The 23,698-nt window shown below is 47.4% G+C and overlaps 1 protein-coding gene across 2 annotated transcripts in view; it reads right to left on the reverse strand.

Annotated features, from left to right (window-relative positions):
• SRC (SRC proto-oncogene, non-receptor tyrosine kinase) overlaps positions 1–18,947 on the reverse strand; it is a 99,666-nt gene extending 80,719 nt beyond the window's left edge. For both annotated transcript variants that reach the window (XM_081009256.1, XM_081009255.1), the window contains exon 1: positions 15,527–18,947. The gene's annotated coding sequence lies outside the window, so the exon portion shown is untranslated. The remainder of the gene's footprint in view (positions 1–15,526) is intronic.
• Positions 18,948–23,698: the final 4,751 nt, after the last annotated feature.

Below are 23,698 nucleotides of genomic sequence, written 5' to 3' on the forward strand. Positions count from 1 at the left end.
AAGACAGCACAGCCAACCTTGATCCATGTTCCACTCTAGGACTTCCTTTCTTGAGCGCTCCTATTAACCCCTGAATAAAATTGTTCACAATATGGAAAAGTTCGGCTCACACCTTTGCTTTCCCCATATCAGCATTCGAATACTCTTCAATACAATCGTACAGTGGTGCCTCGCAAGACGAAATTAATCCGTTCCGCGAGAGTCTTCGTCTAGCGGTTTTTTCGTCTTGCGAAGCAACCCTATTAGCGGCTTAACGGATTAGCGCTATTAGCGGTTTAGCGGCTATTAAAGGCTTAAAGGCTTAGGGGATTAGCTGCTAAAAGGCTATTAAAGGCTATTAAAGGCTTAGCAGATTAGATAAGGGGGGGGGGAGCGAAAAAAAAATCTCTAGACTCGCAAGACATTTTCGTCTTGCGAAGCAAGCCCATAGGGAAATTCGTCCTGCGAAGCAACTCAAAAACGGAAAACCCTTTCGTCTAGCGGGTTTTCCGTCTTGCGAGGCATTCGTCTTGCGGGGCACCACTGTACCTTGGAAGCCGAATGCCTTGGCACTCGGACGTTTTGGTTCCTGAACACAGAAAACCTGGAAGTGGGTGTTCCAGTCTGTGAATGTTCTTTTGAAATCCGAACGTCCAGTGCGACTTCTGATTGGTTGCAGGAGCTTCCTGCAGCCAATCAGAAACCGTGCCTTGGTTTCTGAATGTTTTGGAAGTCAAACAGATTTCCGGAACAGATTCTGTTCAACTTCCAAGGTATGACTGTACTGGTAAGTGCAATGATAGCCTTTCACTCTACCCAGGACATATCCTGAGACTTTTGAAACTTCTTTTCTCATTGTTGGTGTGAGGGGCGATCTACCATTAGGCAGAGTGAAGTGGCTGCCTCAGGCGTTAGATGCCGGATGGCGGATGAGCAAACTGTTGGACGACTGAATTGTATGCATCACGTGGCCTGGCCTGCATCCCCTAAGCTAGCCTGCTACCCCTAGATGTGGGGTGTCACTGTCCCAAAACTACTGTAACTAAAGCAGGGGTGGTGAACCCTGGCCTTTGGGCCACATTTGGGCCTCCCAGCCTTCCTATTTAGCCTGCAAGGTCATTTCCCAAAAAGCCACACCCACCTGCTCCACACCTGATGCCCTATGTGATACCAGGTGCGAGGCAGGTGGTGGTGCAGGCTGATCCCTGCCAAAAGCAGGATTGAACTCTCTGTGAATCAGCTGCAAGCCCATGAGCCAACTTTGATGATAAAAAGGTAAAGGTACCCCTGCCCGTACGGGCCAGTCTTGACAGACTCTAGGGTTGTGCACTCATCTCACTCTAGAGGCTGGGAGCCAGCGCTGTCCGCAGACACTTCCGGGTCACGTGGCCAGCGTGACAAGCTGCATCTGGCGAGCCAGCGCAGCACACGGAATGCCGTTTACCTTCCCGCTAGTAAGCGGTCCCTATTTATCTACTTGCACCCGGGGGTGCTTTCGAACTGCTAGGTTGGCAGGTGCTGGGACCGAGTGATGGGAGCGCACCCCGCCGCGGGGATTCAAACCGCTGACCTTTCGATCGGCAAGTCCTAGGCGCTGAGGCTTTTACCCACAGCGCCACCCACGACCCCGTAACTTTGATGATAGCTGATGCCATTATGATGCCACAAGGATGTCTCTGCCCGCCTGCCTAACTTGGCCTACAAGGTGATGGGTGATAAAAGATTGGCCCACTGGTACAAAAATGTTCTATACCCCTGTATTAAAACTTTTTTTTAAAAAAAACTATTTGAAGGAACGTGAGAGTTGACCCTACCATTCGGGAGAGTTAGGCGGCTGCCTTGGGCAACTGACTTTAAAGAACATGAGAAGGTAGCAAAGTGTTAGCTGTTACTCTTGCATTTTCACTGCCTGGGAGGGGAGGAGATGTTTGTCAAGTTGCATGCCTCAGCTAACCAGCCTGACCTTGGGTACTATCCACCGTGACTTTGGGAGAGTTGCTGTCATTTTCTGCTCCATCTCAGGTAGCAAAATGGCTTTGGCTGACCCCAGTTGTCTGGTTGCCCTGGGAGATTGCAGGATGCCCAGTTTGAGGCTGTGCAGAGTTTAAATAGTAAGCCCGCATATCCAACACAGAAAATGAAGTGTGGAAGGTTGAAAAGCCTGGGGTAGGGTGGAGTGGGGGCTGTAACCAAGAGTTATGAACATATGCCTTGCATGTAGATATGTGCCAAATCAGCGCTCAAAACTCCCATTGTCCTAGGCAAGTTTTGCAATGGAATTTCATTAATGCGAGCTCTGGGTGCAGTACTGTACCTAAGATTTCAGATTAAAACTGCCACTGCGAGAAGGAAATGAGGCCCTTCTTCTGCCTCCCCACTTCCAGCCACTCTCTTAAGACAGGAGAAGGGACCCTCATAAGAATATTAGGGGCAGACGGGCAGGGGAAATATGGCTTTGTTTTTGGCAGTCTTCAAATGAGGACTAAACCATGTAAAAAATGAACGTAATATTTTAGCTCCACTTCATTCATTTTCAGCTTTGTATTCGTTATAAAAAAAGCACACCTAGACACTCCATTGCAATGCCCATAATCTAAGCTGAAGATGCCATTTAGTTCCTAGCTTTCATATCTCAGTTTCTAAACACTGTGCCAAATGCAACCCAAGACACCTCCACTCTTAGGCTCTTGACCAGGAGAGCAGACTTGGCTGCCCTCCATCACAGTGTATGGTGCAAAGGTCCAGGCAGGGGAGCTCTTGAGCAGGAATGGGGGGGAGGGAGGGCACAAATCATACTATGTCACTTTCTGAAGCAGCAGCTGAAGGGGGACAATAAAAAAATGATATCCCTTCCTGTAATTCAAGCACTGCCTGAAGCTACCTGCTCATAGCAGAAGCACGATTTAGACCAGGGGTAGGCAAGCTTACCAGACAATGGGCCAGTCCATGCTCTGTACATCAGAGGATGGGCCGGAGCATGTGCGCACGCATGCTCTTCCAGGTCAGAGGAGTGCCCGTGCGCACACGCTATTTACGGTGCTCCTCCGACCAAGATGTGTGCTGGAAATACAGTGGTACCTCGGGTTACAGACACTTCAGGTTACAGACTTTGCTAACCCAGAAGTAGTACCGTACCTCGGGTTAAGAACTTTGCTTCAGGATGAGAACAGAAATCGCACCACAGCAGCGGGAGGCCCCATTAGCTAAAGTGGTACCTCAGGTTAAGAACAGTTTCAGGTTAAGAACGGACCTTCAGAACAAATTAAGTTCTTAACCTGAGGTACCACAGTAGCATGTGCGCATGTGCATGGGCGCTTCTCCATCCCGCACGTGTGTGCACACGCTATTTCTGGTGCACATCCGGGTCGGAGAAGCACCCGTGAACAGGCGCCATCAACCCGGAAGCCGGTCCCCACACTGTGCCGGTAAGGGCGGGGGGCAGCAGGGTTCCCCATGGGCCGGATAGACAAGCCCCGTGGGCTGCTACCAGCCCATGGGCATTAGGTTGCCAACCCCTGGTTTAGACTAGGGACTTCCCACTCTGTAGCTGAGATGCCAGCCCTACTCAGAGCAGACCCACTGAAATTAATGGACACGACTAACTTATGGTACATTAACTTCATCTGGTCTAGTCTGAGTAGGACTAGCATTAGATGAGACAACCCACAGGCTCGTAGCCATTATGCTGAGAATCAGGTCCCGTAGGCACTCAAGATTTTGCTGCCCTGCTGCCGCCTCCCAGCAAGTGCACAGTGTTGCACACAAAAGCTGGTGCTCAAGGAATATCCTTTCCCAGGTTTTCCTCGCAACTCCACCCCATCTCCCTTGCCTCCCCACAATTCATCTGACTGGGGTGCCTCTCAAGCAATCCTGGCAGCAGCTTCCCAAGACCCGAGAGGCCACCCACCAAGCAGATGATGACTGCAGCAGCAATCTGAAGGCACCTGAAGCCTATGCACAATCTGGAAGACAGAAACGCAGAACAGAACTTCTCCAGGCAGTGATTAGAATGCATGCTGTTCTTTTCATTTGCAACTCCCTTCCAGCATCACACCTAAGGCAGCCCAGATGGCTCTGATAAGAAATTTATACCCCTCTCCTTTGGGTTCTGCAACTCTTAAGGGCATCTGTGTGCCATGCCCAAGGAAGGAAAGTGAGAGATTTAGGACTCCCACTGCTTCTGATATCCATTTCGGATCCAGCAACTCTGGCGTAAGAACATAAGGAAAGTCTGCAGGATTAGGCCAATGGCCCATCTAGTCCAACATCCTGTTCTCACAGTAGCCGACGAGATGAAAAAAAGTGGACTGAACCTCAACATCAGAATGACTAGCCCAAAGCAAACACTATTTGTATTTCATGAGTTAGCAACATAGTGGGGGGAAGTAGTTTGTCATGAGCAACATGGTGAGGCATAAGCCAGGTATGGCCTCGCCTATTACTGGCATGCGCTACTGACAATGCACGATAGGATTGGTTCAAACCACCACGAGGGCAAGGCTATAGCTGCAGGACCATAATGGTGCAGATTCACCTAATGACTTGTGTAATCTGGTGATGAAGCTGGGTTTTTGATGCAAGGTCATCTGGTTAAGAACTGGAGGGAGAGAGAGAGAGAGAGAGAGAGAGAGAAAGAAAGTAAGAGGAAAGGGCTGTAGCTCATTTTCAGAGCATCTGCTTTGCACAGAGAAGGGCTTGGGTTCAACCCTCACCTTCGCCAGGTAGGGCTAGGAGAAACCATTGCCTGAAATCCTAGAGAGCCACTGCCAGTCATTATGGACCTGGAGTAGCAGCATGATGCTCTTCAGATGTTGTTGGGTCTCCAGCTCCTATAATTCCTGGCCATTGGCCGCACTGGCTGGGGCGAAGGGTGTTGGAAGTCCAACATCATCTGTAGGGCATCTTGTTGGCTAGCCCTGGTGTAGACAGTAGGGAGTTAGATGGACCAACTCTCTGGCTATGTATAAGGCTGCTGCTCCGATGTTCCTAAGAGTTTGATTACAATTTAGTACTCTGAAGACAGAAGATGAGAAAACTGTTTCCTTCAAAGTGTTATGAAATTGAGCTAATCTCAATCAGGCCTGACTTTCAAAAACCTGCTACACTGCACCACTGTGCCCTTGAAATAATTTTGGTGGCCAGAGAATTACGGGAATCAATCCCTAAACACATATTTTTTTTTGGCAAACTTTAGGGGAGGTCTGTACAAGTATGTCCAGAAACTGGCCAATGAGCAAAAGATAGCATTTACATGTCTTGCTCCGCCCACCTTTGCCTCTGACCCCACCTACTACTTGAACATGGCCCTTGAAAGAGTTTCCAGAAGGGAATGTCGCCCTTGGCTCCCCAACATTTTAAATGGAGATTTCAAATAAACAAAAACATTAAACTATCAGCCAAGGAGGCAGGATCAGCAATTAAAACTAAGGGGGGGAAACATTATCCGCCACATACGATGAGAACCTGTCGGAATAATGCAGTATTTGACAACCAGCAAAAAAACAGCACAGGAGCCAACTGTACTTTGTGGAGCAGGGTGTTCCATAATATAGGTGGAGCCACCAAGAAGGCTCACTCTCTCTTGTCTCATTTATATACGTTCTCATCCTAGGTGAGACAAGGAGATGGACCTCTCCTTCTGATCTTAGGGAGCAGGCAGGATGATCCCCAAGGTATCCTGGACCAAAGCTATTTAGGACTTCGATAAAAGACAGTCACCCAAACTTTGTGCCCAGAAGCAAACTGGTAATCAGTGCAGATGTTGGTGGAATGGGATAAGTGTGCATACCCAACAACGTCATTGTGGTTGCATTCTGGATCAGGTGAAGCTTTCTAAGGTTTTCAAAAGTAGCCCCATGTTAGAGCATGTTGGAAGAACCCAGCTATGGCTTCCTTGTCTTGTTACCCAGGAGACTGTTGCTTGCTTCAGGTAACCAGGCAAATAGCTGTTTCCTAGTCTGGAAATAGTCCTACCAATAGCCGTACATTTGGGGCATCACAAACAGCACTCTCGGAAGCCAATTTTTCAAAAACATTTTCTCAGATTGAGATACACTAAATCTCAACTTCATATTACTAAAGGGGAAGTTGATGACAACAGAGGTTTGAATAAATTTCCTAAGGGGAATGCACATCAGAGACAGAATTAGATCTCAAAACTTCCCACTTCCCTGTCTTATGCTATGATCACACTTCGGATCACATGACCACAGTTTGATTTGTTTGTAGTTTTCCTCAAGTACATACCTCATTTAGCAATGGATAGCAAGCACACTGGTGAGACTCTGAACGACAACAATGGCCTGATCTTTAAGGTTGCTAAGCAGAAATCTGAAGATTAGGGGACATTATGAGTTGGGTGGCTTGCCATATGGTGCCATAATGCTTCAAAATGTGAGGCATTAATTGTGTTTAGAGCCAAGATGAATATGGATCATTATATTAATCCTTCAAAACAAAAGGACATCCATTACAGAAATGGACTAGGCAGCAGTCGAGAGCAGACCATTTCAAGACGCTCCCCCAGAGCTAAGCATAGGATATGAATCTATGCTCCTACATGGCAGGACCAGTTCAGCAAAGCATCTCCAAATCATCTGTGACATCCCAAAAGGTGGACAACATTACATCATTTAGGCTAGGAAGTATTTGTGAACCAGCCCTAGCTGTGTGAATTAGCTCCTAGAACTACTCTCTGCCCCCCCCCCCCAGCAAAATCAATTCATTAGCAATGTGCATTTCAAGAGATGGAAGAAGCTAAAGCAGATCCTAATAGCTGGGGTCCCCTCCCTGGAAATGTTGCTTATAATTTAGGAGTGGCTTTTCAAGTTGCTGCACAGTGTTAAACAGATCTCCTTACACACACCTAGGGTACAGTACTTCCAAAAGGTACCCCTGACCGTTAGGTCCACTCGCGGATGACTCTGGGGTTGCGTGCTCATCTCGCTCTATAGGCCAAGGGAGCTGGCGTTTGTCCGCAGATAGCTTCCAGGTCATGTGACGAACTAGAGCAGTGCACGGAAACGCCATTTACCTTCCCACTGGAGCGGTACCTATTTATCTACTTGCACTTGACGTGCTTTCAAACTGCTAGGTGGGCAGGAGCTGGGACTGGACAACAGGAGCTCACCCCATCGCGGGGATTCAAACTGCTGACCTTCTGATCGGCAAGCCCTAGGCTCCCTCTTGTGGAGTTGCCATGGTGGGGTTGGAGTGGGGGGGGTCCATTAGATTTCTGGTTCTTTGAATGCTTTGAAGGTTGCATCATAGGGTTCCAAGTCTCCATTACCTGTAAATATGGAGTGGGGAACACACTGGTAGCAGTTGATGGGAGTTATAGCCCGAAACTTCTACAGAAGACCAGTTTAGAGAAGGCTGCTTTATTAATATCACTGACCATCAAATCATGAAAGGATGAGAAAAGAGTCACCTCTCCAGTCAGAAGCACCACCATATCTTCAGCTCTGAACATCGCCAAGACCAATTTATCAAACCAGCAACATAAAATTGTGAATCTGCACTGAACCAGTTCGAGATACAAGTGAAGCGCTGCATGTTTGAAAGCTCCCCCAGTGCAAAAACACCCTACACATAATAAAAACTGAGTGTCAGGGAGATGGCTTCACACCCACAAGCTGCTTCCAGAAGTTCCGGGAAAGGCTTTCTGACTAACTCATTCTAGCAAGCAGTTCCAAATAGCTCATTTTAAATACACCCGCTGGACTACAGCCACTAGCTTAGAGGAATCAGAAGAGAGGTGCCGACTTTTCAAGGAAACTTGTGAAGGGTTTTAACACCAGCTGAAGCGAGAGATCATCAGGAGGCTTTCCAGCTTGGCTATGCAACAGGAGGCCAGAAGCATTGAGGAAGTGAGGTCACCTGAGATTCTCCACCAGATATAAAAGTGTCAGCTACAAACCGAGCTGTATAGTAGGCAGCGCAGGAAACAATAGATCTTTAGATAGCCATTCAAATTTCCTAAATTCATGCCAGAAATAAAATTTAAAGTGTAGTCATTAGTAGAAGTGGCTTTAAAAATAGCATGTGTGTTCCTTTAGAAGTCTATCAAAGGAAAGAGAGGCAGCTGGATTAAATCAGGTCACTTCAGGGAACTCAGCTTGTGTACTCCTCCCAAAAAGACTGGTGCTCATTAGCAAACCAATAATAAGTACTCAGCCTAGGGTTTCATGAATGACCAAGAAAGCCAATCTAATCTCCTCACACAAAATGCACCAGGGCAGTTTTCCAGCACAAATGAATGGGCACCGCACAACAGCACTTACTCCTACAGATTGCAGAGACTCAGGCAGGCAGAACTCAGAATCACCTCTCCCTCTGATAAATCTAGTTAAAATCACTGCAATTCCAGATGTTCTCCACTGCACTTCCTTCTCAGGCCCCTCCCCCCCCAAAAAAAATTTTTTTTGGCACAAATATATGGCATTGGCACAATAATAGCACATTAATGGTGGGTTTAGGTAAGGTAAAGGACCCCTGGGTGGTTAAGTCCAGTCAAAGGTGACTATGGGGTTGCGGCACTCATCTTGCTTTCAGGCCGAGGGAGCTGGCTTTTGTCTACAGACAGCTTTCCGGGTCATGTGGCCAGAGTGCACGGAAATGCCGTTTACCTTCCTGCCACAGCAGTACCTATTTATCTACTTGCATGGGTGTGCTTTCGAACTGCTAGGTAGGCAGAAGCTGGGACAGAGCAACGGGAACTCACTCCGTTGCGGGGATCCGAACTGCCGACCTTCCAGTCAGCAAGAGTCTCAGTGGTTTAGTCCACAGCACCACCTGTATCCCTATGGTGGGTTTATACTGGACCATCCACACATATTTTCTCTGTATTAGTTGTTCTGCAATGCTTTCCTAATGTTACTGCATCTGGAAGAGCACTCTTGCACTACGGTGCAACAAAAGAGAAAACCAGCCCAAGATTTCAGCAGGATGCTATGGGACATGCACAGTCTGGAAATAAAACAGTTGTGACCTCCCCAAAACCTTTGGAGTATGGAAAGTGGGATTGCACAGAACCACCCTGATGCCATCATGAATGCACAATAAAAAGGATGTCTGGAGGGGATCCCCCAGACCCTTCTACCAGTAACATTAGATGAGTATAAAACTGAAAGATAGGAGAGTTGATCAGCAGGCTGCATTCTGGTCCAAAAGAATGCACAACATCTGGACTGGGTCTGTTAGCTAGAAAGATGCTGAAAAGCTACATGTCAAACACAGCAAACTGCTCAGAGTTGCTCCCACAGACAGAGACACACATTTAGGACTGAAGCATCATTTCAGACCTCATCTAGTCCTAGAACAATAGAACACACAAGCTGTTCATTTCCTTCTTTATCTAGGGAAAGGTGTGCATTCCTTTTTGTACCTGTTCTTTCGAGCTGTGTTAGAAACATGGTCTAGTCCTTCCCCGGCCCACCCCCCTATTATTCTTAAGAAGGTCTCTTCTCCAGTCTTCAGAGAGTAGCTGGAAGTGGGGAGGCAGAAACGGTCCTCCTTTCCTTCCACTCTGCAGTTTTAATCCGAAATCATAGGCGCAGGACTGTGCCCAGAGCTCAGGAACTGCTCGCGCTAATGAAATTCCATGTCGCAAAATGCGCCTAGAACAATGGGAGTTTTGAATGCTGCTTTTGAGCCCCCAAATGATTTATATTTAATACCCAGTGGTGTGTATGTGTGTATGCATTATCCCTTCCTGTTCAGGAGAAGATGTGAATAGTGATAACTAGGACATGTGATTCATTGTTTTCGATGGGTACCTCTAGGCAACTGCCAGGTCATCCCTTGATGTAGGGGAATTCCAGACTTCACCGATGAGCAAGTCACCAGTGACTTTCCAATGACCTGTTACTTCCAAGTTCCAAGTCAGAATAATATTTCACTGGATTTTCAACCTCAGACAAGTGGTTTGCAACATATTCTAGCATTCCTAAACAGCACCCAACTTTGTTACTGAAGAAACCGATGTTTCTAGAATGCTCAGAATGAAAACTGTTTTAATTGGGACAATTAACTTCCTTTTCCATGTGTTCCATGTTTGAAGAATCACTTTCACATCTATTCCAGACTGAAGATGCACATGCACCTAGGTGTGCACTCATCTCTGGGAAAGTATGGACCAGGAAGCATACAATTATGCCAACCACTATTCATCATTAACCCGGCTTTCAATTTACATGACAGTTTTATGGGTCTAAGATGTACAGCTAGGATTCAGACTACCAAAACAATAGTCAACATGCTTACAGAATTCTTCAGGGCAGAAAAAGTGAATCATTTCCCTGCTGTTAAGCCAGTTTCATTTCATATTAGATATCCATCTATCTTCACTTCCCCCACCCAAAAATGGAAGAACTGATCTCTAGATCTACTCAAAAGAGGCCAACTAGTAATACTTTCTAACGACAGCAGCAAACATTTTCTAATTCTAGCAGTGGTTTGTATTGCCTCTCAATCTACGGTAAGTCCCTACCCCCCTTAAAACCAATCAGCTGAACAATGGAAGGGTTTACCTTGGAAGATGTTGATAAGCCTTATCCCACATGATTTTGAAAGAGAAATAATTCATGTCAAGTGAAGAGTATCCTACCATGGCAGGACTTGCTCCAGATCAGGGATGGTGCCGATAATGCCAAGGTTGCAGGTTTGATCCTCGTAAGGAACAGCTGAATATTCCTGCATTGCAGGGGTTGGACTAGATGATCCTTAGAGTCCCTTCAGTCTATACAATTCTATGATTCTATGATCTGGAGAGCCATAAATTCCCCACTCCTGCTCTTGTCTACTGAAAAGCATGCTACTGTATATCACAATAATGTGTATTAGGATTATTAGAATCTCAATAATAATAATAATAATAATAATAATTTGTATCCTGCCCTCCCCAGCCAAAGCCGGGCTCAGAGCGAATAACAACAGGTAAAAATAGCACAGTGTACATAAAATCGCAGTCAGTTAATTAAAATACATTCTAGAATCAATTCAGAATCGAATTAATGGCAACCATCGGGTTAGAGTTCTACGAAGATTACAGAAGAAGAGAGGGGGTCAGACTGTGCCTTGGTCAAAGGCCTGGTGGAACAGCTCTGTCTTGCAGGCCCTGCGGAAAGATGTCAAGTCTCTTGTGACAGAGAGTTCCACCAGATCGGGGCCATGGCCGAAAAAGCCCTGGCTCTGGTCAAGGCCAGTCTAACCTCCCTGTGGCCCGAAATCTCCAAGATGTTTTTATTTGAAGACCGTAAGGTCCTCTGTGGGACATATACACGTTACTGTACAGATTACACACTTTACTGTATAGTTCCCTGCTGGCAACAGAATGTCCCTAAAAGAGCTATGAAAGAGCTAGCTTGGTTTAAAACTGAAAGGAAGGAACCAGCACTCCCTGACTCATTACAACTGGAAGAAATGCTTCACCACAAGAGTCATTTTCACTTGCCTTTCAAGTATACTGGAAAACCAGCCGAGTAGCTGACCGATGCTGCTAATCTCTCATCTCATAATGGGACAGCTTTGGCCTATACTTTTTCCTCTTTCTTTTTGAGAGAGAGAGAAAAAAAAATCTTAAAGAGTTCACCAATACATACTCCTTGGCAAACAAGTCATGACTCCCACGCCCAAGAGAGCCTTCACTGATTAGACATGGCAGGGTTTTCAGCTTACTTGACAACAGTGATGGCTGCAACCCACCAGTGGTGCAAAAGGCTGGGAGGTCAACAGTAGGTGGCGCCAGAGCCAATGAGAGACAGAACCAGCTAATTCTGGTATTATCTTCCTCCCTGCGGAGTTCTTCAAATACAACATTGAGACTGAGGAGGAGACTGGTAGCTGTGCCACCCCTGGATTGGTGGAAAGTAAGGAGGTAGACAGCCGGTGGGGGAGGTAGATGAGATTGGTGGGGCAATGTCCCATTCATCTTTTGCTTAACAATTGCCCAATAGTGCCTCCAGGATTCTGAAGACTCTCGGGCATGGGTCTCCCTAGCCTGGAAGAGGGAAGGCATGCAAACTGAAAACTGTTTCCACATCCTGGATACTCTGAGTGAAGTAAAAATGAGAAGGGATGTGGACCCTCTTCTGGATCCTGCACCCTGGCAAATGCCCAACCTTGCTAGCTTCTGAAGCTAGGCCTACAGACTCATGAAGAACAACACTTATCAAAAAAGCCAACACACATACTCATCTGTGAGCCAGATTAAGGGCAGGATCAGACCCTGGCAGGTGTGTGCATGCATGTGAGTCAGTCCTTGGTGTTGGAAACTCTCATGTCTATCATGGAATGGCAGCAGCACAGGTAAGGAGGAGCCCTGTGGCACCTTAAAAAGGGACTACAGATTCATTGCAATGGGCCGTGTAAAAACTATAGGGGCTTAGCCTTATTCCATCCAAAAATGTGGGAGTCTCCAAGGGGTCTTGTCACTCTAATTGTATGCTTATTCCTGTTAGTTTGTTTTAAAAAAGCACTCCTAGCTTTGAGTTCTTTCCCATATGCTGGATGTGGGGCAGCTGACATTGCATCAGAAGTGGACTGGCAGCAAATTCAGGACAGGCAAAAAGGGGGAAAAATTCTACACACATTCCATAATTACCTTGTGGAATTCACTGACATGAATGATGGCCATGGCCCTTGGGGAAGGCTGTAGCTCAGTGGTACAGCATCTGCTGTACATGCAGAAGGTCCCAGGTTCAATCCCTGGCAATTCCCAGTAGGACTGGGAATGTCCCGACTGATAACTCCACAGAGCGGCTGCCAATCAGTGCAGGCAATACTGATCAATGGTATAAGATGGATTCTTATGCGGCACTTTAGATAGCTCAGGACGGGGGGGATAAGGGAACCTGTGACCCTCCAGATTATGCCAGGAGCATCAATGAAAGTCTTAGCAGATGCCTTGGGCCCATGGGCACAGAGTTGGTGACCGCAGGTCTATATGGCACAGTATGTTATGCCGATCTAGGCCCCCAACAATGAGAGTAGAGGAGCAACAGCCAGAAAGACTGCAGAGAAGGCAAACTTTTGCCATCTCTCTGCATTTATTGCTGCTCTCCTTGCAAGGAAAGGAGAAGCACCAGACCATCCTTGGAGGACCCATACCCCACTGACTGGCAGCTGCTGAACTTGTGGCCAAGACTTCTGGCTGCAGGTAGGGAGATTTTAAATATATATATCCTGGGTTGACATGGCTGCCTTCTGGACTAGGGAAGGGTGCATATCAGTGTTTGAGTTTTGTTTTTATTTACTGGTAAGTGGGTGAGAATATCATTTTGTCTCGGTTTTTTGTTAGTGTGTTGTCAATGCTGTTATCCCTGTTATTGGCAAGGCTGCTTTTTTATAAGCTGTATGGAATGTCAATGATCTATATATGATTTTTTTTTAACTTTATAAAGTATTTCAATATATGTTCTTCAATGCTTAGTTACTTGGAGACCTTTCAGGTGACAAGTGACTACTAGGTTTAATAAATAATGATGATGATTAATAGCGATAACAGTATTAACAATGTTATATACCACTGAATGCCAGGCTCTGGAGACACACAACAGGAGAGGATCTGTTGCCTTCATGCTGTGCTTCTAAGCTTCCCAGGGACATCTGGCTGACTGTTGTTGGAAGGAGGGTGTTGGATGACCCTAATCACAGCAGAGATCCATCAAGACATTCTTCCTCCTTCCTATTGTGTATTTCACATGCACACATCAAGTACCAGCATGTAAGTCACCCAAAAATACTGGTTGGATTTGAGCTTGCTTGAGTGCATTTGCTTCCAACCAGATTTTGCTATTCCCCACCACTCTTTCTGCTGCAGTTCTCCACATGTCACCTCACATGCCAGGGATTCCCTGGCCTTCAGGTGAGGCTTTACATGGGTTCCCAGAGGATGCAAAGAGGAGGTTGCACAAGCCTTAATCCAAAGGACCCTTCATTATATTCACCCTTAGCATTTATGCAGCACATTCCACGGGTGTGAAGCACTTCCCGTAACATCATGTCACAGCAAGACTTCAAACAAACCCTGTAAGCTTGGTCTAGGATCTTCTCCGTATGCCTGCTGAGACAAGCAAGGGACTTGACCAAGGCCACCCGGTGAGTTTGTGACAGAGATAAAACGGACAGAAAGATGTCCTGATTTGCACTGGACACTCCATGCATTGCACTCCAAGCAAGTTTGAAGGGAGAAGAAGATCCTGCAGTGGGAGAACACACAACTTTACTGGACACAAGAGCCCCCAAGAGAACAACAAGGGCACCTGAAGCCTTGCTAGTGACAAAAAAAAGGGACTCCTACAGAGGACATTCTCTCTCAACTAGCACAGAACGTACCAGTTTGCTCTTTTCTCTGGCAGCTACTAAGGAGTTAACTCTGTTCCCCTCTCGAATTCTTTGCAATTTTTCAGAGTAGCGCGCGCGCACACGCACACACACCGTTTTGCCCTTCTCACTTAAAGGTCTTCGGGAAGATTGCCCAACCTCCGCTCCTGGAGAATGACGGACGTCGCCTTTATGTGACAATAAACTGGGTTGCCTCACATTGCATCCGCCGGCTTCACGCCGCGCGCGCACACACACAATAAAAGCAGCAGCGAGAAGTTACGAGGCGGCGATCTCCCCATTTATTAGTTAATTAAGTAGCACCCCAATTTTGCACGAGATTAAATCCTGCCAGGCTGCCACCAGTTTTAAGGCGTGACCAGGTTAAAGAAAAGCGTTGTAGGCGTGCTCCTAGAACTATACTGCCACAACATAAACACAAACACTCGTACTCTCCCGCCTCCTTGCCCCCCTGAAAATGAATATTTTACCAATAGCAAATTAAAAAATAAGAGGAGCTGGACTGGAAAAACCATCGAAGCGGGCATGATAAATATTTCATATTTTGGCCTAGATACAGCTCGCAGATTACTCCTCTCCCCCACCTTATTCCTTTGCCCAAGAGATTGGGTTGAATATATACTACGAGAGTGGGAGTGTGTGGGAGTGGGGTGGGGGGAGAGAAAGTACAGTCCTAGATTAGGGAGCGAGCGGCGCATCATGCCCGCCGAAGCAGACGGAGAATCATAACAAAAGAAAGTGTATCGGAACCAAGTCGCGCACAACACGATCCGGGGAAAGACTCTTCGCTTCCTTTCCGGGCGGCTTCGACCTTCCACACGCCCCTCCCCAAACAAAAGCCCAAACCGAGAAAGCAGACCCATCACAACAACTCCTATCAGGAGACACCTTTCGTTGCCTCCTTCAAAAAACAAAAAAGACCTCGGGACTTAATCCATCTGTGCCACTCGCAGGGAATGATTGCTGCCTTTATCAAAAGAAATCGAGGGGTTCAGGGGGAGCAGCAATAACGTTTGCTGGTCCTGCGGCTTTGATTTTCGCGTGCAGTCTCCCTCCTCCTCTCTCCAAGAACAGGCTATTAACAAAGCTCGCTTAGTCAGTTACAACCAAGGCTGAGTTAGTCAAGATCACGCCCGGCCGGAGACGCCGGGATATTAAGCCCAGCAGTCCAATCCCCTCCCCGCAGCACCCGGCAGACACTTACCTTCCTTTTATTTCCTCTCTCTTTCAAGTCTCCTGGTGGCAAGAGAGAATCGCGGGGGCCAGATGGAGACGCCTGGCTTCCTTCCTTCGCCCCGTCTCCTCCTCCTCCTCCTCCTCCCAACCACGGGAACCGGCCAGATCTTCAGCGGGGCCAAGCAGGGAGAAAACAAATGAATCGATGGCTCCGATTAAAAAAAAAGGGGGGGGCGGGATCGCAGAGAGGCGAGATGGCGCGCAAAGGCAGGACCCGGAGAGCTCAGGCGCTGGCCAGCCGGCGCGCTCCGGAGTTCCTCTCGCACATATAGCTTGGAAAGAGCCGAGATGGAAGAGAAACCAAGGCGCTCGCTTTGTGTGGAGCGAGCCAGTGAATGGGAGGGAGGATGCGTGTGTGTGTGCGCGCGCCGGAAGCGCGCTCTCGCGCTCGCTCTCTCTTTCCAGAGAGGCGTGCGCCTTTACAGAGCCGGTCTCCTGATGCCTTTGCCCCACAGCAACCTTTCCCGGTGCGCAGAAGGCTGGAGATCGGCAAATGGCTGGAGAGGGATGGTGAACTTGGAGCGCTTTCTAGAAGTGAGGTCAGCAGCCGAGGTACACGCCCGCCTGCGCCTCCGACACCGTCTCCTCTCTCTCCGCCCCCACCTCGCGCCAGAGATCCCTCAAGCTCTACTCCGGCAGAAGCATCCAGCAAGGAATCCAAAGCTTCGTCGCCACCAGCGCCACTCCTTAGGCCCGTCCCCGTGGCACCGGGCGCCCTGGCGTCGACGCGCTACGCTATGGGAGTCTCTCCTAACGCAGCGGCTGCCACCACCGTCAGCCTCGACTGCCTTGTTTTATACAGTATTTCATTTCTCTCTCTCTCGGCTTCTTTTTCCTCCTCCCCCTTCCAAAAAAGGAATATGGCAGCGGGGCCGGAAGCGGCTTTTAAGGAGGGAGGGGAACTCCCCCGCCTTCCTTCGCTAGCTGCCACCTCCTCCTCGCCTCCACCTCCATCATCATCATCATCATCATCATCACCGGGGATCATCCACCCGCTTAGTTTTTCTAAAAGAGGCGACGGGAACAACAAAAAAATGGAGCCCGCGGTGGCTCTGCCTGCTTGCCGTGGGAGTTGAGTTGGAGAGGGTATGGCGTAGTTGTGAGCAAAGGCGTGACGTCCGCAAGCAACGAACTGACGTCGAGGGTGTCTTTTTTCGGCTCGGCCAGCGCTTGGAGAAGGCTTGGCTCGAGGGGGATGGTGGACTTTTAGGCAGGGATCTGAACAGGCATCGAGGTTCCGCAGCGCCAAGAATTACGCAGACAAGATCTCAGCTTGCCTTGTGGGGTAGTTCCCAGTTGTTCCCCCTTCTTGCGCGATGGGCTAAGCTGCAACCAAGCAGCCCAGGTCCGTTTACTCGGAAGTAAATCCCACTGATGGGTTTATTTCTAGGCAAGTATGCCTAGGATGACAGATGTGAAGCCTGACTCCCGCCCCATACTTGTTTATGCTGAAGTCCCCATGAGTGAAATAGAGGTTTTCTGCCAGTTATGTGTGCATAGGACTCAGAGGTGTCGTGGTGAATTCATGCCTCCACAGCCACGCCTCTTTAAAAGTTCTCTAAGAGGTATAAGCAACCTGGGAACTTCCAGGTGTGATTGGACTACAACTCCAATGATCCTTGACAGTTGCTGATGCTATTGGGGATGCTAGGAGTTGGAGTTTAACAACTTCTGGAGAGCCATAGGCTAGAATCATAGAATTGTAGAGTTGGAAGGGACCACAAGGTTCATTTAGTCCAACCCCCTGCAATGCAGGAATGATCAAACCCACCCTGAGATTAAGAATCTCATGCTCTACCAACCAAGCTGTTCCCCATTTGATTTTTATAGTTCTGTAACTCTATAACAAAAATGACCATTCTAAATTAAAAAACAAACAAACCAATGCAAACGTTATTGCTTCAATAGCAAGCCGCCTTGCATAACACCCAGCCAGATGAAGATCTCTGGTGGACTCAAATGCTTGCTCACTGTGTTGTGATATTTTGGCTGGTGATAATAAAGGGACTGTGGCAGTTTAGCCCTTAGCCATGCATACCAATGTAGCGTACCTTTTCCTTTGCTCAGCTTATTTGATGTGCTTCTCTCTAGGAAAAGTGATCTCAGTGGGATGTATTTCAGAGATCTTGTATGACATTTACCCCAGAGACCAAACCACAAAGCTGCAAGTCCTCAGTTTGAATCATGAACTCACTAGAATGCCTTAGGCAGGTCACTTTTTCTTAGCCTTAAGCACCCCATCTGCGAGATAGGAATAATAATATTGACCCACCTTGCAGGGCTGTTGCGAGAATTGCAGCAGCTTAATATCTGCGAAGCAACTTGCTTTTGCATTCAGTGTAAATACTAAGTATTCTTAATTATAACCACACGTAGCATTTATAATTCTGATAAGCCTGGCTCCTTGCAAGTAAATTCTACTGAGTTCAAATGGACTTACACCAGGGTAAGTGTGCATAGAATTGCAGTTTTAGCTTTACCCAGAGCCTCCCTAGTACAAAGTGCAAATGTGGCCTGGCTTCCTTGATTTCAGCAGGGCTTGTGCAAGAGGACTTCCTGATGGATTAGGGCTAAAGTTGTTGTGAGAGAAAAAGAGATTAAACATGGGGAACCACTTTACATGTGGGCACATAGTATGCAATGATTATATTTTGGTTTGTTGGTTTTTAAGTATGTTGTAACTCATCCAGAGCCTTAAGGCTAACGCTGAATTGAAATCTAAACAGAGCAGTTGCTCTTAGGTTGCACGGAATGCAACTGAGCTATTGAGGCAGATCACAACCTTGTGCGAAATATTATAAATGCATGTTTTTCCTTCCAGCAAAGCCTGAATAATCTGTTGTATTATTATTTATTAATCCACGGTTTAAGGAGTTTCCAGCTGTCTTCCCCAGCCCCCTTTCCTCACTGTGACTAGTGCTGTTTGCCTGCCTCAAGGATTCACATTTCCTATGTTCATAATGACAGGGCTTTGTTTTAACAATCTCTCTCAGTATGGCATTACATTGCCATTTGATTTCTGATCTAGTAACCTAGTTTGCATGTTGCCAGCATTAAATTCGTAAAAAATGAGATGATGGGACTCAAAGCCGCCTGGATTTAGAAGTCAAGCTTCCTGACCCAGAAACTGCGCCTTCTAATTCTAAGGTTGGACTCTGATGAATATTAACTTGGGAGAAATCGTCATTGAGCTCAGTGGGAGTTAATGTTCAAGTCAAGTAAGTGGCGCATAGGATAAGACGCTATCTGTGCACACTGGCAGAAGTAAACACACTCTTTGCATACTTTAAATATTTTAGTTTATTCTTTGCTGATCAGTTGGTGCTAACCCTGCAAATGGGATGTATTTCAGAATGGGTAGCTATATTAGTCTGTGACAGCAAAAAGCAATAAAAGGAGTTAAGAGACATCAAGATGATTCGATTTATTGTTGTGTGAGCTTCCATGGAGTCCATGCATCTGATGAAATGGGCTCTAGTCCATTAAAGCTACAATATATCTCTTAGGCTTTGAGAGGAGTGGGGATTCTTTTTCAGCTTGAGGGCTGTGTTTCCTTTTATGCAACCGGGGGCCACAGGCCAATGGTGAGCGGGGGCAGAGGCAAAAGTGTGCAGAGCAATGAATGTCAAAAAGATTCGGTGCTATCCTCATATGACAGATCCAGCCTTTCAGACCCCAAATTTAGTTAGAATCATAGAATGGTAGAGTTGGAAGGGATCCTAAGGGTCTTCTACTCCCACCCCCTGCAACGCAGGAATCTCAGCTAAAGCATCCATGACAGGTGGCCATCCAACCTCTGCTTAAAAACCCCCAAGGAAGGAGAGTCCATAACCTCCCGAGGGAGCCTGTTCCACTGCCAAAAAGCTGTTACTGTCAGAAAGTTCTTCCTGATGTTTAGTTGGAATCTCCTTTCTTGTAACTTGAATCCATTGGTTTGAGACTTACCCTGCAGAGGAGGAGAAAACAAGCTTGCTCCATCTTTAGATATTTGAAGATGGCCATCATTTCTCCTCTCAGTCTCCTCTTTTCCATGCTGAACATACCCAGGTCCTTCAACCATTCCTCGTAAGACTTGGTTTTCAGACCCTCAGTCATTTGGTCGCCCTCCTCTGCACACATTCCAGCTTGTCAATATCCTTCTAAAATTGTTGGATTCAGAACCAGAGGAGTCTCAGTCCGCACCGGATCCTTTGCCTCAGGCGGCATCTGAACCAAGTCTGGGGCCTGATTCTGAAGAGCCCCAGTCTGCACAGGTTCCCCTGCAACAAGCACCAGCTGGGCCAAGTCAGGGGCCTGAGCCTGCCCTGGCTCCAGATGTGGGGATTACCTCGTTGCCTTCAGCTGGGCAATCACTTACAGCTGCTCCACTACCAGTTGGGTCAGGAGAGGCTGAGGCGGCCTCTGGGTCTAGGAACCCACCAACATCTCCTGAGCTGCAGAGACTAAGGTCTGAGAGAAGGAGAGACCTGAGTGCTCGCAGGAGGAGTGCTCGCCTTCAGGTGAGACAGGGAGGTGAGTCATTGGGGGATCAGGACCGGCCATTACCCTGACAGAGATAAAAGGCTCTTGGACCCCATCCCAGGTTGTGGGAGCAACATTGCTGTTTGCTAGAATCTGCCTAAGACCCTGCGCCTGACCTTGCCTGGTTTCCTGCCTTGGCCCTGTCAGACCAACTCCTCGCAGAATCCTTGGATTCAGGATTGGACCTGAACTGCGTTGCTCAGGTTAACCCCCAGGCCCAGCACAAAGGCAGAATAGAACGGTGCTATGCTTCAAGCCTCCTGCCAACCTAGCAGTTCGAAAGCACGTCAAAGTGCAAGTAGATAAATAGGTACTGCTCTGGCGGGAAGGTAAACGGCGCTTCCGTGCGCTGCTCTGGTTCACCAGAAGCGACTTAATCATGCTGGCCACATGACCCGGAAGCTGTATGCCGGCTCCCTCGGCCAATAAAGTGAGATGAGCACCGCAGCCCCAGAGTCGGCCACGACTGGACCTAATGGTCAGGGGTCCCTTTACCTTTACTTTATACTTCAAGCAATGCTGTGATTCAAATATATGCGGTTCATTTTTGCAGCAGCTCTAACTGGGGGAAGGAGCAGGAGGACACTGAGTTACTGAGATAGTCTTTCTCCCACCCTTGAATACTTTTGCTACTGCTCTTGTGGCAAGGCCTTTGAGCAGCATACAGACCCTCATTCCTCGTGAGATATTGCTGCCGAGGACCCATTGGCACATATCCTCATTGTGTGTGCCCCGTGGTGATTTCAAAGATGAGTGCCGTCTAAGATGAGAAGACATCTAAGGTTAAGGCACCTAAGATCTACTGTCAATCATTAGCATACATTGTTCTTAACTGAACAGCATGAGAGCTGGAATAAGGTTGCTGTCAGAGCTTTACTATTTTTAAGTGGGATTTAATCACATGCCAGAAAATTCAGGTTGCACAATAATAGTTGATGGGGTCATCTTGTGCAGAAAACCCCCCAAAGATTGGGGGGTTTGATGGGAAAATGCACTGAAAAGTGTGGGGTAACACTTGCTTTGACACAATGTCATCTAACCTCCCTGCAAACAAATCAGAGTAAGTGCTCCATAAACAGGTCATCTGGAAGTGCCCTAATTTGTAACAGCATCACACTGAAATGGGATTGCAAACCTATTTGTTCTTACAGGGTAACTCCGCTGTTCACCATGACACAGGAGAAACAAAGACATCTTTCCCCGCACAGCAAATTCTATGCTGGGCACTGCTACACCTGTTTATCGGCTGTCTTTTGTGGATGATACCCAAGAGCCCTGGGGAAACAATGGCAGCAATCTCTCAAAAGAACACTGGTCCCCATCCATCACTGATTCTGCAGGCCTGATGCCAGCAGGTGGCATCCACAGGCAGCAGCTAAGGACCCACATCTGCTGATGCTGCTGTCCTGAGTCCTCTTTTGGGGGGCTCTGATGAGCACCAAATAGCCACTTGTTCCACAATTTGGCAACCATTGTTGTTGTTGTTTAATTTATTACCATCCCTTCTCCCTAAAATCCCAGGGCAGGTTACAACATTGAAACACAACATGACAACACAATATTAAAAACAGCTTAAAGCAACTTACAATTGTCCCACAATGATCCACAGTGGGTCTTGCAAATCAGCCTACCTCTCCATCCCTGATTTTTTGGCATGTACTGTCTGTTCATAGTTTCCCACCATCATTTCCAGTTGCGGCTTCCTAGTTCTCTAGATACGGAGGCAGTGTGATGCAGAAAATGATGCATGATTTTTCTATTTCAGACCTGTCTTCCCTTTCTGGGGATTATATATTCCTGTTAGTGTGCCATGACCGGTTATGAAGTAGAGGAGAGTCGATCATCGGGAACTCTTTATTGACTGTGTTAAATGTATTTAATTGTATTTAATTTTAGCCACCTTTCTTAAAGGCAAAACATGCCGTCATCAGAGGTAGGATGGAACTGACTGATAAATGAGCGTAGCATCTGGGCAAAACTTCACTTCTGGGTGGATAGTGCCATTACAAGCTTTAGTCACTAGGTGGCACTGAACTTAATTGCATTTGGGTGGATACAGGTGTTTCCTGTTCCTGTTGGAAAGTGATAATAATGTTCTTGTTCTGCTTGTCTTCCACAGCAATCTTCCAACTCTGCCTAGTGGAATAGTGGCTCTGTAGATTCCCATTGTAGATTCCCTCTGCTGATTGATCCTTGAGTTGCACTAGCACAAGGGGATTTTGAAGTAATTAATCCCTGACCAATGAGTGTAGAATGGTGATAGGATCAGATGAAGTGTGAAGCTAGGTTGTTGTGTATTTAGCTTTGAAGGCTATTCATCTGCTATACCATCAACTTGTTGTACATCTCTCTCTCTCTCTCTCTCTCTCTCTCTCTCTGTGTATCTTTAGATGGGCACATTTATAAGATGCTGATCCATCATCTGAGAATCTATGCAACCCCTCCCTTTCCCTAACACATACGTTGCACAATCAACAACGAAGTCTTTGCTTACCATGTTACTGTCCATTTCTTTTTTAAAGAAGAAATTGGGTGAACCAAGGAGTTATTAGATCCTCAGGACCCTTATTGGTTTTCTGTGAGCCATTACATCAGGTAATAAAAAACCCAATCTACTAACTGTGTACCTGGAGAAAACAACACCTTACATAGAGGCTCGCTTGAACTGTATTTGAGAAACATGCTGTTTCACACAAGAACCTGCCTTGAGCAACAGAAGGAAAGAAAAAACATGCCCCCCCCCCCCCGGTGAATAACGTTGCTTCTCAACCCAACTGCCTGTCCCTTTTCATTTCATAATTTCCCATGATCGTGCAGAAAGCCAACACAACTGTGAGTCATGGGGAGCAAAGGAGTCACAAAAAACCCCAATTCCACTCTTATTATCACTGCCTGTGCACCCAGAGTTGTTACATTGCCTGCCCCTGTGATATCGGTCTGTAGCCCAGAGACAGCACACACCTTGCCAGGAACAGGTTAAAGCCCTGGCAGTTATAACAAGATCAGGTAGCAGGTGATGAAAATGACCTCCACTTAAGACCCTGGAAAGCTGCTGCCAGATCAAGGGGACAATGCTGAGATGTCAGGATGTCATATAAGGTGGAATCCTATGTTCTCTACTAATCATTGCAGAAAGGAGAACCTTTTGTTCAATAACATTTCTGGGCTGCATTCAACTAAATAGTTGCACTAGTGGGAGTAATTAGTCGTGATGGCCTGGGAATCCGATTCAGAGGCTGAACCGGAGGAATCCCAGCCTGCACAGGAGTCCTCGCCTCCAGGGCCGGCTGAACTGGGGCAGGGCCTTGATTCTGAAGTGCCTGCACCTGTGCCGGTTCCCCAGGAGCAGGCACCAGGTGAATCCACTCTGGCTCCGGAGGTGGTTGAGGACTCAGTGCCTACAGGTGAGTCTCCCCCTGGGCCCAGTAACCCTTCAGCCTCTCCTGAACTGCAGAGGCTCAGGGCAGAGAGGCGAAGGGAACTGGTTTCTCCCAGGAGGAGGGAGGAGCCTTAAGGCCAGGAGAGGCGGGTCTCCTGGGGGCCGGGACCGCCCCTGGCCTCAGAGAAGATAAAGGCCAGTCAGCCCAGTCCCAGGTTGCGGGAGCAACGTCGTTGAGTA

The sequence above is a fragment of the Podarcis pityusensis genome (assembly GCF_964106645.2).
Source record: "Podarcis pityusensis genome assembly, chromosome: 6".
NCBI classification, from domain to species: domain Eukaryota; kingdom Metazoa; phylum Chordata; class Lepidosauria; order Squamata; family Lacertidae; genus Podarcis; species Podarcis pityusensis.